Source organism: Poeciliopsis prolifica, unplaced genomic scaffold (genome assembly GCF_027474105.1).
Source record: "Poeciliopsis prolifica strain line A6 unplaced genomic scaffold, Auburn_PproV2 SCAFFOLD059, whole genome shotgun sequence".
Taxonomy (NCBI): domain Eukaryota; kingdom Metazoa; phylum Chordata; class Actinopteri; order Cyprinodontiformes; family Poeciliidae; genus Poeciliopsis; species Poeciliopsis prolifica.
Genome location: NW_026562434.1, coordinates 3,095,710 through 3,110,504, shown reverse-complemented (window position 1 = coordinate 3,110,504; position 14,795 = coordinate 3,095,710). Strand labels below are relative to the sequence as shown.

General features: G+C 43.7%; 1 pseudogene; it reads right to left on the bottom strand.

Moving 5' to 3' along the window:
* Nucleotides 1-8,459, bottom strand: part of LOC129379621 (NACHT, LRR and PYD domains-containing protein 3-like) — a 31,893-nt pseudogene extending 23,434 nt beyond the window's left edge.
* Nucleotides 8,460-14,795: the final 6,336 nt, after the last annotated feature.

Here is a 14,795-nt window from a genome sequence, read left to right as displayed (position 1 = left end):
CTTTGTTTTAGTTGACTTACCTGCACTGTAAATAAATTATCCACATTTTGCTACAGACAACTGTTTGTTTTTTGTGTTACAAACAGTGCCGGATTTTACCCTTATTTGTCTTGGGGGGGGGGGGGGGGGGTTGTAACATAAGTGGGGGTTCGTCCGGGATTATTTTGTTTGTGTATGGCGCAGTTTAGTTTGAAGGAGTTTTTAGATACTCCTACTGTTCAACAGTTTGATGTCTGTAGAAAGGATGATTTGTATGAAATTGCTTCGTATTTTGGTCTCCATGTCCCTAAGTCTTTGCTCAAACGTGAACTGAAGTCTCTTGTTTTTAGTGTCTTGGTTGAAAAAGGTGTGCTCTCTGGAGAAATGGAGAAAGAGGACACCACCTGTTCTAAATCTGCTCATCAGTCTGAGGAGGTAGAGAAGACACCACCTGTCATCAAGCCGGATGGAAAAAAATCACCAGCCTCTCTCCCACGGTTTGAGCCCTTCTCTATTGAATCAAGTCCTAGTGTTGAGTCACGTCTAAAGGTACGTCTAGTTCGTCTAGAACTTGAAGCTACAGAACGAGAACGGAAAGATGAATTTGAATTCCAGCTTAACTGCCGGAGAATCGAAGCTGAAACTGCCATTAAGTTGCGTCAGCTGGAGCTACAGTCTCATAAGCCAGCCACTGTTCACACTACAGGTTCTGGTGACAATGAAGACATCATTATGTCACCAGATAAACCTCCCTCTTCTCTAGCATCTTCTACATTTGACCTCAGCAAAAATATTTCCCTGGTCCCACCATTCCGGGAGACGGAGGTGGAGGCATATTTTAATGCGTTTGAACGTGTTGCTGTTGCCCTTCACTGGCCCACAGATGTCTGGTCTCTTTGTTGCAGTGAAAACTGGCTGGTAAGGCACAGGAAGTATGTGCAGCACTCACAATTGAAGACAGTCTTGTGTATGACAAAGTTAAAGCTGCCATACTCAGGGCATATGAGTTGGTGCCTGAGGCCTACAGGCAACGATTCAGAGCCTTAAGAAAATCCTCTACACAAACATTTGTTGAATTTGCAAGGGAAAAAGGAATGTTATTTGACAGATGGTGCCAGGCAACTAAAGCTGCTGATTTTACCTCACTACGTGAGCTGGTATTGTTGGAGGAGTTCAAAAACTGCCTTCCAGACCGCACAGTTTTATACCTAAATGAGCAAAAAGCCTCCACCCTACAAGAGGCAGCTGTCCTGGCTGAGGAGTTTGCCCTTACTCACAAAAATGTTTGTGTGTGTAAATCTGACCAACCATCTCGTGACAAGACATGGAAAGATGTGCCACCATCTCCAATTAAGAACCCTCCAATTTCCAAATCAGAAAGACAATGTTTTTATTGCCACAAGATGGGGCATATTGTTTCTGACTGTTTGGCCCTGAAACGTAAACAGGCACCCCAACCACCAAAACCAGCTAAGGGGGTTGGCCTAGTCAAGATGCTCAAATCTTCCCCACAACTTTCAAACCTGAGTGAACCTGATGACTGTTTTAAGCCCTTCATTTTTGATGGTCTTGTCTCATTAACAGGTCGTCCTGAGGATGAGAAACCAGTGAGAATACTGAGGGGGCGGTTGTAACACTTAGCATGATTAGCCTCATCACAGTCAGACATCTACTGATGTTATAATCTGATACTGAAATAAAATGTACATAATATCTTATAGCAGGTAATGGACAGAAATCTGGTTTCACCAGGATGTAGAACATTTTACCTGAGAGTTTCCAGGTTGCAGTTTGGACTCTTCAGTCCAGCAGAGAGAAGCTTCACTCCTGAATCCTGCAGGTTGTTGTTACTCAGGTCCAGTTCTCTGAGACTGGAGGACTGGGAGCTGAGAACTGAGGACAGAGCTTCACAGCTTCTCTCTGAGAGGTTACAGCCACTCAGTCTGTGGAGACAGGGAGGGAAATATGTTATTAAAGAATTCTTCAAAATGTCTTTTTTCCAGTCAACAATGTTCATCTTTACTGATTTAATGGACTGTTTTATTTATAATCATGTTGCTTTTTGTTATGAACTGGTTCAGTATATATTTGGGTCTCCAGTCATGAAGGACTGAACTAAAGGCAACAAGGAGGCTGGCAAGAGAAACATTAAAATCTACAATAAACTGCATTAATTCAGTTGCTGATGAGAGTCTGTCTCTCTTTTACTAGCAGCAGACTAGGAAAAAATGTACCTATAAATAAGTTAATACCAGTAGATGGTTTGGTTTCCTAGGTACATTAAGCACCAGGTGAAAGAATCCTAATGTTTTAATGGGCTGCTGTTTGCAAAGTTGTACAGTCCATTTAATCCCAAAGTTTTTTCTGCAAAATAAGAGCATGCATTTCCATCCTTAGACCTTCCTAACACATGATATTTATGAATTAATTAGAGGTGAGACGACTGATCGGCCTCCAATCGTAAACTGCTGATTTGTGTGAAAAAGTGTATGATCGGTGATCACCGATTTCTGTCTCCTGTTGTTGATCACATTAATCTCACTTCTTAGCCTGCATGTGCAGCTCATCTTTCCTTCTCACTGCACAGCAACAAATCCTGTCATGAGGAACTATAACACTCTAATAGTGAATGGGGAAGTTTGTGTGATGCAGCTGAAAATTACATCGGAGGTGAAGCATGTTAAAATGTATCAGTACAATGAATCTATGACATTTAATAAACAAGATTTTGATGGAGTTTGGCTACATCGAGGCTCAATGCAGCAACAAAATGACATCCTGACCAGACAGCAGGTAAAGCAGCTCAACTACCAACAGTCACCTGGATCAGCATCACGGTCAGAAAGATAAAATAACCTGATAAATAATCCAAGTCTTCAAGCTGGTGGTGAAAGACGCTGGTTCTGCTCCTGCTGTTGAACCTTCACTATTCATTACTGGTAGTAATATTTTATAAACATTGCGCTCTTCCCGTCATTCGCTCTGAACCAGCAGCTCCCAGAGGAGAAATGCTGCTGCCAGTCATTTTAAGGATGTCGATTAATCCCCCAAAGATGATGAAATAAATATCCCAGGGATTATCATCAATCAATAAAATCCCCAACGGCCAAACTTGAAAATTGGACGTTATGCCGCTAACACTTAACTTTCATCAACAACTCAGAGGCAGAGGTCAGAGCTCCGCGCAACTCAAATAATGTTCTGGCGGGAACAAGGTGAACAAAAAACCCCAACAAATTATGTTTCATAGGAGGCAGATACAATTTTCTTGAGGAATTTTAATATTCGAATCATTCGGGGAATCGTTTCAGCCCTATATTTTACACCTATTTATATTCATGGTATAATCCTCCAGTTTTAAAGGACAGAATGACAGGAAACAAGAAGGCTAGAAGGAGAAATATACAATTCCATAAGGAACTAAGTGAATCAATTTTAACATTAAAAGGAGATATTTTACTACTTGAATATGTAACATTATGTCCAGATGCTCAAGGAAATCTGTCTCCCAGAGACACTTTGAAGACACAATGCACTGATAAATAAAATGAAACATGAATATTTACCTCATCAATAGCAGATTTCTATCAAATAACTACATTAACAACCTGTGTCCTTACAGAGCTTTGTTGGAGGCTTTAACCACTGGCAGCAGCCTCAGAAGAACCTTCTCTGAAGCAGAGTATTTCTTCAGGTCAAACACACCAGATCTTTTCCTGATGACACTAAGATGAAACCCAGAGCTGACCACTGAGCAGGAGACAGTTTATCTGTGGAGAGACTTCCTGAACTCAGAGACTGTTGGATCTCCTCCACTAGAGAACGATCATTCAGTTCATTCAGACAGTGGAACAGATTGATAATTTTCTCTGCAGACACATTTTCATTGATCTTCTTCTTGATGTACTGAACTATTTTTTGATTAGTCTGAAAGCTACTTCCTGTCTGTGTCAGCAGACCTTGTAGGAGTCTCTGATTAGTCTGCAGTGAAAGTCCCAGGAAGAAGCGGAGGAACAAGTCCAGGTGTCCATTTGGACTCTGTAAGGCCTGGTCAACAGCTCTCTGATGGAGATTGTTGATATTTGAAATATTAAATAACATAGAGAAAAAAGTTGTTTGTTTTTCTTCCAACAGGTTGACACCAGAGTTGATGAAGGTCAGTTGAACATGAAGAGCAGCCAGAAACTCCTGAACACTCAGATGGACGAAGCAGAACACCTTGTCCTGGTACAGACCTCTCTCCTCTTTAAAGATCTGTGTGAACACTCCTGAGTACACTGAGGCTGCTCTGATATCGATGCCACACTCTGTCAGGTCTGATTCATAGAAGATCAGGTTTCCTTTCTGCAGCTGATCAAAAGCCAGTTTTCCCAGAGACTCAATCATCTTCCTGCTCTCTGGACTCCAGTGTGGATCTGTTTCAGCTCCTCCATCATACTTGACCTTCTTCACTTTGGTCTGAACCACCAGGAAGTGGATGTACATCTCAGTCAGGGTTCTGGGCAGCTCTCCTCCCTCTCTGGTCTCCAACACATCCTCCAGAACTGTAGCAGTGATCCAGCAGAAGACTTGGATGTGGCACATGATGTGGAGGCTTTGTGATGTCTTCATGTGGGAGATGATCCTGCTGGCCTGTTTCTCATCTCTGAATCTCTTCCTGAAGTATTCCTCCTTCTGTGGGTCATTGAACCCTCTGACCTCTGTCACCATGCCAACACACTGAGGAGGGATCTGATTGGCTGCTGCAGGTCGTGTGGTTATCCAGAGGAGAGCAGAGGGAAGCAGTTTCCCCCTGATGAGGTTTGTCAGCAGAACATCCACTGAGGTGGACTCTGTAGCATCAGTCAGGATCTCCTTGTGGAAGTCCAGTGGAAGTCGACTCTCATCCAAGCCATCAAAGATTAACAGAACCTGGAAGTGTTCAAAGCTGCAGATTTCTTTGGTTTCACTAAAGAAATGATGAACAAGTTCCACCAAGCTGAACTTTTTCTCTTTCAGCACATTCAGCTCTCTGAAGGTGAATGGAAATATGAACTGGATGTTCTGGTGGGCTTTGTCTTCAGCCCAGTCCAGAGTGAACTTCTGTGTTAGGACTGTTTTCCCAATGCCAGCCACTCCCTTTGTCATCACTGTTCTGATTGGTTGATCTCTTCCAGGTGGGACTTTAAAGATGTCTTCTTGTCTGATTGTTGTTTCTGGTCTGTGTGGTTTCCTGGATGCTGTTTCAATCTGTCTGACCTCATGTTGATCATTGACCTCTCCAGTCCCTCCCTCTGTGATGTAGAGCTCTGTGTAGATCTGGTTCAGAAGGGTTGGACTTCCTGCTTTAGCAATTCCCTCAAACACAGACTGGAACTTCTTCTTCAGACCAGATTTAAGTTCATGTTGACAAACTGCAGCAAAATGTCCTAAATTAACACAATAAAAATCAGACATGAAAGTAAAACTTTTTTTGAATTTGATTACATCACGTCTCAAGATGTTTTAGATAAATGTTATTCCATCTTTTCAAATTTCAGCAAATGTGTAATTCATCCATCAAATCAAATCTCTTTAGAAATCCTCTTACTGGTCTGCAGATGGTCAGCCAGCTTTTCCTGCTTCATCATCCTCAGGAAGTTCAGTGTGATCTTCATCACTGCCTCTCTGCTGCTCCTCCTCTGCTCTTCATCATCACCTTCCAACACCTCATCATCTCTCTGACTCTCTGAACGTTCTGGGTAATCTGGACTCAGAACTTTCTGGATCTTCTTCAGTTCTTTTTTCACAAAAGTAACAATGTTGTCTTCCAGCAGCTGGAACAGAATAATAGATGAAGGAAACATCAGAGTGAAATCATGGAGCCAAACACCAGATGGATGTTGGACAGACTGACAGTCCTCTGGTCTACAAAGTGCAACACGAAGGTGACTTTGAACAGAACTCATAGAAAAGTTGTTGTTCATATACAGACCATAAATATGGAGTCCAGCTGTGTTTGATGCTGCTGGACAGATGGACCCCTGGGAACCTCTGAGCTCTGCACAAGACGTTAAACGACTATATGGAACAGTGAACATGTAAATGTAAACTCAGAGCCCAGAATATGACCAAAAACAAATTCTCAAAAATAAATGAATAAATAAACTGGTGCTTCTGGTGTGCAATAGGTTGTGCTGGGTGGGGGCAGTTCAGTGCCATTTCCTTCTGCTTCACTGTCTTCCTCCCCAGAGTCTGACTCTGAATCTGTATCACCCTCATCTCTCTCTGGAACTTAATAACTCTCTGTCACAGCCTCTAACCCGCTGATGATACACTTGGGCCTGGAGTCTCCTGGCTGGATTCTCCAGGTTGGTCACTGCTGCAGGGTTCTTTCTGGTCCTGGTCACTGCTGCAGGGTTCTGTCTGGTCCTGGTCATTGCTGCAGGGTTCTGTCTGGTCCTGGTCACTGCTGCAGGGTTCTGTCTGGTCCTGGTCACTGCTGCAGGGTTCTGTCTGGTCCTGGTCACTGCTGCAGGGTTCTGTCAGGTCCTGGTCACTGCTGCAGGGTTCTGTCTGGTCCTGGTCTGGCCCTGGTTTTTGCCTCTTTAAGAAGAACTGGGAGATATTCCCTTTTCTCTACACAAAATAAGAGCCTGGTATTTAGACTCCATGACTGTTTGGCAGAGACAACACTATTTTAACTATTATTTAAACTATAGGTTTTAGTTTTCAGTAGCTAGCTAAAATAATATTAAATTAAAAATGCATTAATTAAAATTAATCAATATAACTAGTTAGGTTATAATTCAAAGCTTTCATATGAGATAGCCTACTTACATTTCAGTCATTATAAAACTTAATGGTTTTTCTCATATTCTTATCACACATTTCAAGCAAGAGCTGGGAGAAATAAAACATTAGAGGGCAGCTTGTGCAATAAAACATATGTTAAAAGAATCTGTCTAAAACACGATCTATCAGCACTAGTATGGCTAATATAATAAACGAGGCACTATGCAGGGGTAGACAACCATTTTTTTTTCTTTTAGAAATGTATGACAAGTGCCGCCTCTCATTAGGAAGGTAACAGAGGTTACAGCTGAGTGTTGAACAGGGGAAAATGATTGTTTTCTTTTATGGTTGATTATTATTGCTTTTTTTATTTGCTTTGCATGTATATTGTTTTTGGGTTGTTGCTTTTCTTTTTTCCTTTTCCCCTTTGACAATCCAAACACCCTGGACTGAAGGTGGTTGTCTCGGGAGGCAGGGCGCACTAATTGGCCACCCGGACAGGTGTCAGCAGAGGCTGATTAGAGCCAAAATAAAAGGAGCCTGGCTGGGAAGAAGAGGGGAGAACTGGTTCTGCAGCCACTGGAACTGACACGCTGTGGGGAGCAGACGGAGCCCGCTCATCCGGCACAAGCGATCGAGAGTTGGACAGACGGCCCATTACAGAGAATCAGGGCAGAGGGTAACCTCTGCCCGCGCCTGTAAGTAAAGTTTCTTTCTGGTCGAGCTGATCCTGCAGAGAGCTGGCAAAAAGCACGTCTTCCGACGGAGTTCTGGTGCGGGGATGCTGGCGCTTTCCTGTTCTTTCCTTCTAGTTGGACCGAAACGTAAGGGGGCGTGGCACGCCGAGGAGTGGAGCGGTGGTGGAGCGCTGTGCGGCCGGCTGTAGTGTGCGCTACACATAGATCACCGCCACGAACAAGAAAATAAGCGGAGCCCAACCTGTGGCCTTCAACGGGTGACCTTTTTTTATGCAACATTGGATTTTAAAGAACAGTTTTTATTGTGCCACTACTTGTGACTCTTTTGATTAAAATACCTTGCACCTGACTGCTCCGCTGTTTGGGTTTTTCGAGTTGTTTGCTCCCCCTTGTGTTGAAGACGGACTGTGGGCCAATTTGGCCTAACATCATTTTGGAGCTGTGAGCAGGACACAAGTAGGGAGCAACGCTCATACCCAAAAATAAGGGCACAAACTGATGATGCCAGTCTTTCCTGGTGCACCTTGGGTGCCCAAGTACAAAGGGATTGAAAGTGAACTTAAATATTTGGACTGGAAAGAACAAGTGCATGGACTTTTAAATGCTCAAGAATTAACAGAGGCAAGGAAAGTGGACATTTTAATAGGGGCTCTCGCTGGGGAAGCGAAGCAACAGATCAATGTTTTAGATGAGGCTGAGCGAGACCAGGTCCGCAAGATTTTAAATCATTTGGACACATTGTATGGTGATAATACTCCAGTTGCTTTGTTAAGGTCTCAATTTTATGGTTGCATTCAGAAACCTGATGAATCTGTAAAGTTTTTTACTTTAAGGTTGAGAGAACTGTGCCGCAGGTTGCGGCAGCACAGCCCTGATGATGCACCTACCGATGCAAATTTATTGGACCAGATGCTACTTGGCCTGCGTGAAGGTCCCCTGTCTCACACACTCCGAGCCTATGTGCGACACAATCCTAGAGAGGACTTTGTCGCTGTTCACCGAGAGGCATTGCAGCTCGAAAAGGAACATAATGGCTCACAAAGATTACAGAATATGTGTTTTGCAGTAGGTGAGTCAACACAGAACCGATTGTCTGACTCCAACTGGAAAGAAGATTTCAAAAAAGAAATGATGCAGGATGTTAAAGAACAAATGAAAGATTCGGCAAAAGAAGTAATTAATGAGATCAGACCTTTTTTACAACAAAGTCAGGGAGCTGTTGCTGCTTCAGGGGTGTCAAGACCACCACAAAGACTGTCTGGGTATTCCCGTGGCTGGACCAGGGATGGACAACCTATCTGCAGGCAGTGTAAGCGGGCGGGGCATTTTGCCAGGGATTGCCAAGCACCTGATGGGGAACAGCCAGCTTTAAACTAGGTAACCCTACTGCTGAGGCCCAAGCAGTGGGGACTGGTTGTATAACAAATGACCAAGGGCCCACAGCACCATTTATCGGTAAATGTCCTACCATAGAGTTATCTATGGGTGGAGTGAGAATGACAGCTTTGCTAGATACTGGTTCTCAAGTCACACTGGTGCAACAGCAAGTAATGGATTGTCATTTCCCACAAATGAAAAGTGACAGATCCTTGGTGTTCACATTAAAAGCTGCAAATGGCCTCACCATCCCATACTTGGGGTATGCTATCATGGACTTTGAAGTTGAAGGGTTTAAAATACCCGAAAAAGGTGTTGTGATTGTAAAAGATGACTGTTCCACTCACCCACTTATTGTGGGGATGAATGTGATTGGTGCTTGTTGGACACTGTTTTTAAAGGTGGAACGTCAGCTTTCTCCCCTCAGAAGTGGAAGTCCCACCAGGTCTGGGAAGAAGCATTCACTATCTGCCAGAGGATTTCTGCTACTAAGATGGAAGGGGGTTCCCTAGGGTACGTTTGACCTGCATGCCGCCAAGGAGTACAGGTACCCCCTAATAGTGAAATAATGATTTGGGGCTGTGCTCCTCAGAAGATGAGGTCCAGAAAGGGGTTGGTGTTGGTGGAGGCAATACCTGGATCGGAACAATGGGGGGTGGCAAGAACTTTGTCAGTGGTTGATCGGGGTCGGCTTCCTGTCAGAGTCTGTAACCCCCACTCGTACCCAATAAAAATAGGACGCTACGAGAAGTTAGGCCGACTGTATCAAGTGGAGGAGACTGAAATCCAGGGCACCGGCGACCTTAGTTTAACTATGGGATCTGATGGAGTGGTTGAAGTTGGTGTAACAGAAGTTGTAGGGATGCAAGAACCCAACAGCTGTGAAGAGGTGAACAAACTCCTAACTTCTGTAGATTTACCCCCACAACAGAAGGGAGAGCTCCAGGCCTTCCTGCAGAGGTGGAAAAAGGTGTTTTCTGTGGATGAAGAAGATGTTGGCCGTACAGACTTGGTCCAGCATAGCATATACACAGGTAATGCAGCACCTATCAAAGAGAGGTATCGACCCTTGCCTCCTTTAATGTACAAAGAAATGAAGACACTTCTGGCAGATATGCTGAATAAAGGAATTATCTGTGAGAGCAAGAGTCCATGGGCTGCACCTATCGTTCTAGTGAGGAAGAAAGATGGGAGCCTGCGGTTTTGTGTAGACTACAGGAAGCTTAATGCTGTCACTCATAAGGATGCTTTTCCTCTTCCTAGGATCGAGGAGACCTTGACATCTTTAACAAAGGCAGAATGGTTTTCAACGCTGGACTTGGCTAGCAGCTACTGGCAGGTGGAGTTGGACCCTAAAGACCAAGAGAAGACTGCATTTACCACACCACTTGGCCTTTTTGAGTTTGAACGCATGCCATTTGGGCTCTGTAATGCTCCTGCCACATTTCAGCGTTTAATGCAACAATGTTTAAGCGGCCAACTTACAGATTCTGCCTTGGTCTATTTGGATGACATCATTATATACTCACCAGACTTTTCCTCCCATTTGCAACACCTTGAAACTGTTTTCCAGAGACTTTGGCAGCATGGTCTGAATCTCAGATTGGACAAATGCAAGTTGTTTCAGTCTCAGGTAAAGTTTCTTGGCCACCTTGTGGACAAGAATGTGGTGAGACCTGACCCTGAAAAATTAGTGCTGTTAAAAATTATCCTGTGCCAAGTACCATTCGCCAGGTAAGAGCTTTCCTGGGCCTGGCTGGGTATTATAGGAGGTTTGTCCCTGGTTTTGCCAAAATGGCTCGCCCTTTGAACTCTGTTGATTGGGATACCTGCTAATAAGAGGTCAGAGGTAAAGATTACTTGGACAGATGAGTGTCAGGAAGCATTCGAATGGTTAAAGACTGCACTTACACAAGCCCCTGTTCTTGCTTATGCTGACTTCTCCCTACCATTTGTCCTTTACACTGATGCCAGTAAACAGGGCTTGGGTGCTGTCCTAGCCCAGGTGCAAGGTGGGAGAGAACATGTGATCGTCTATGCTAGTCGAAGTCTACATCCTGCTGAAAGGAATGATGCGAATTACAGTTCATTCAAGCTGGAACTTTTGGCCTTAAAGTGGGCCATCACTGAAAAGTTTAAAGATTACCTGACGGGAGCCAAATTTACAGTTTTTACGGATAACAATCCAGTGGCACATCTTCAAACTGCCCACCTGGGGGCAACAGAACAACGCTGGGTAGAACAGTTAGCCTCCTTCGATTTTATTGTGAAATATCGGGCTGGGAAGGAAAATGTGAATGCTGACGCCTTGTCCAGATTTCCTGAAGACCTGCCATCAGAGGACCAAGCTGTCTATGTCACCAATGTAGCAGCTTCTTCAAATCCTCAGGAGGGTGGACTACAGACACAGGATTGGAAGATGGCTCAAGAGTTGGATGTGGACCTGAAAGTTGTGCAAAGGTATGTGAGACAGGGGACTCCACCTGAAGCACAAACCAGGAAGAACTTGTCAGTCATCACATGCAAGATTTTGAAACGGCGGGGGAAACTCGTACTCCAGGATGGTGTTGTTTGTAGAAAAGTAACAGATTGTAAAACTAACGAGACTTTTTTTCAAGTTGTATGCCCAACAAGTAAACGCAGAGAGGTGTGGGAGAAGTATCATCAAGCAACGGCCCATGCAGGAGTGGAGAGGACATTGTCCAGAATTCGTCAGTTCTTCTATTGGCCCAATATGGAGAAGGAGGTGCATCAGTTTCAGTTGGGCTGTGCTGCCTGTAGCTTGCAAAGCAGGGCGGAGCCTAAGGCCCCACTGCATCCTATACCAGTGTCTTACCCCCTTGAGGTTATAGGCCTAGATTTTCTTTCTCTAGGCAGGCCTACAGATAGGTACCAGAATATTTTGGTCATGACAGATTGGTTCACATGCTATTCGTGGGCTGTCCCAACAAAAGATCAAACTGCCCAGACAACAGTTCAGGTGCTGTGGTCACATGTGATACAGACATTTGGTTGTCCAGCTAGATTCCATACAGAGGGCCAAATTTTGAGTCTGCTTTAATGCAAGAGCTTTGCAAGTGCTATGGTATCACTAAAAGCAGGACCACTCCTTATCATCCGACAGGGAACGGAAGTGTGGAGAGAATGAATCAAACTCTCCTGAATATGTTGCGGTCTCTCGGAGCAGAGAGACAACACAGGTGGCCAGAGTATTTACCTGAACTGTTGCAGGCTTACAACAATACTGTTCATGGCTCTACAGGTTACGCCCCTTCATTTTTGATGTTTGGCAGGCACCTGAGGCAGCCGGTGGATGTGAGTTTAGGAGTGGGACAACTCCAGCCTCATCATGACATGGGAGGATTGGTTAAAGACCATCATGCAAAGCTGTCCTTTGCTTATGAACTTGCTAAAAAACATATGGAAAAAGCTGTTTTTTATAGCAAGAAGCAATATGACAGGAAAGCGCAGGCCCTGCCTTTGGCACCGGGTGAGAGAGTGTGGGTGAGAGACAGAAATAGGAAAGGACAAGGTAAATTGCATCCAGGATGGCATGATGAGCCTCATGTTATCCTTGAGCAAGTAGGTGAAACAGGGGTGGTATATAAAGTGCAGCCAGAGAAGGGAGGCCGTGAAAAGATGCTGCACCGCAATGCACTGAAACTTTGTATCACGCCTTTAAAGGACGAACCCCAGCTGGTAGCCAGCAAGGAGAGTGTGGCAGAGACTTGTATTAGTCCCCCGTTTTATGGTGTCATGTTTACCCCCTCAGCTCCTTTTCAGGAAGAGGTTTCAGGACCTCGGCGCTCTGCCAGAGCAAACCTAGGATGACCACTTGCTCGCTACAGAGCAGAAGATTAGTGACAGGGACTGTCATTGTAAAAGTGTGGGGGGATGTTGAACAGGGGAAAATGATTGTTTTCTTTTATGGTTGATTATTATTGCTTTTTTTATTTGCTTTGCATGTATATTGTTTTTGGGTTGTTGCTTTTCTTTTTTCCTTTTCCCCTTTGACAATCCAAACACCCTGGACTGAAGGTGGTTGTCTCGGGAGGCGGGGCGCACTAATTGGCCACCTGGACAGGTGTCAGCAGAGGCTGATTAGAGCCAAAATAAAAGGAGCCTGGCTGGGAAAAAGATGGGAGAACTGGTTCTGCAGCCACGGGAACTGACACGCTGTGGGGAGCAGACGGAGCCCGCTCATCCGGCACAAGCGATTGAGAGTTGGACAGACGGCCCAGTACAGAGAATCAGGGCAGAGGTTACCCTCTGCCCGCGCCTGTAAGTAAAGTTTCTTTCTGGTCGAGCTGATCCTGCAGAGAGCTGGCAAAAAGCACGTCTTCCGACGGAGTTCTGGTGCGGGGATGCTGGCGCTTTCCTGTTCTTTCCTTCTAGTTGGACCGAAACGTAAGGGGGCGTGGCACGCCGAGGAGTGGAGCGGTGGTGGAGCGCTGTGCGGCCGGCTGTAGTGCGCGCTACACATAGATCACCGCCACGAACAAGAAACAAGAAAATAAGCGGAGCCCAACCTGTAACCTTCAACGGGTGACCTTTTTTATGGAACATTGGATTTTATAAAGAACAGTTTTTATTGTGCCACTACTTGTGACCCTTTTGATTAAAATACCTTGCACCTGACTGCTCCGCTGTTTGGGTTTTTTGAGTTGTTTGCTCCCCCTTGTGTTGAAGACGGACTGTGGGCCAATTTGGCCTAACAGAGTGACAACAAACAACTGTAACTTCAGGAAATTCAAAGACAGTACTTTGAGAATGTGTATTGTGAATGCCTCTTGTTCCATGCAACACAATTATCTTGCATGTGATAATCTCGTTCCGGACACATCAAACAGAATAAGTAGTAAATCTTCACAGTATCAGTTTTACAGCATTCCAGCAACTTAACAATATAGAAACATTCATAATCCTATAATGAGATCAACTTAAAGGAAAGCATAAAATAAAGATACATTATAAAGATGAATGAGAACAACAAATATTTGATTAATTATATCAGAATTTCTCCAACAAGAATGACTTTTGTTCTCTCCATATATTTGGCTTTGGATTTTAACAGGTCTCAAGCAGGGTAATAAAATTAACATTAAACAGCCCTACAAGGGGAGGACACACCTTCAAATGCATATATTTAAATTAAGGGAATATACATCCTCATAAAAAGGTCTGTTTTACAGCAGAAAATCAAATTGCTTTGTGCCCGAGTGAGCGATTCCCAAAAATGCATTTTTGTGTTTCATTTTCAACTTGTTGCAGGTAATTCTATGTTTTGTCATGTGTTGGACTTCTTGATCATCTGGGTGTAATGCTGATGTAACATTCTGTATGCATTGAATTCTCTGGATAAAGCTCTAAATATGTCTGATGTCGAATAGTTGTTTCTTTATCATTTCCCCTGCACATGCGGAGACATTTGGATCTGGGAAACCAGAGGAAAATTACCGAGCCAAGTGAAGTTATTACTCTAAGTTTTAACATTACCTGGCTGATTAATGCTGGTTCTGATTGGCTTTTGGATTTTTTTCTCCAAAGACAAAAATGTTCTGCAGGTTCTGAGTTTCAGGTAGAAGTTCTGAATGAAACAGAAAATATGAAGCTTTTCCCACTTTATACTTCAAAGCATTGAACTCTGACCTTCATGTAACGGGAATGTTTTACTTTAATTAGGACTTTCTGAAAGGCAGAGTTGATAAAAAAATATTTTTAATGCAAATATTTAAATCTGAACAGAATGAGCAGAAAATGAACCAAATGCAGAAGAAAAATGTTTTTATTTAAAACACATGAAGAAAAACTGCAGCAAATTTACAAAAGGAAGATTTAATATTCAAATCTGACATGTTGAGAAAAATAGGAGCCGATAGAAACAGAAAATGATCAAATTGAGAAAAACTGATCAATATTTCAATAAAATCTAATGAATAAAAGGAAAAAATAAGAGAAACAACATCTTGACTGGAAACAAACAGAAAA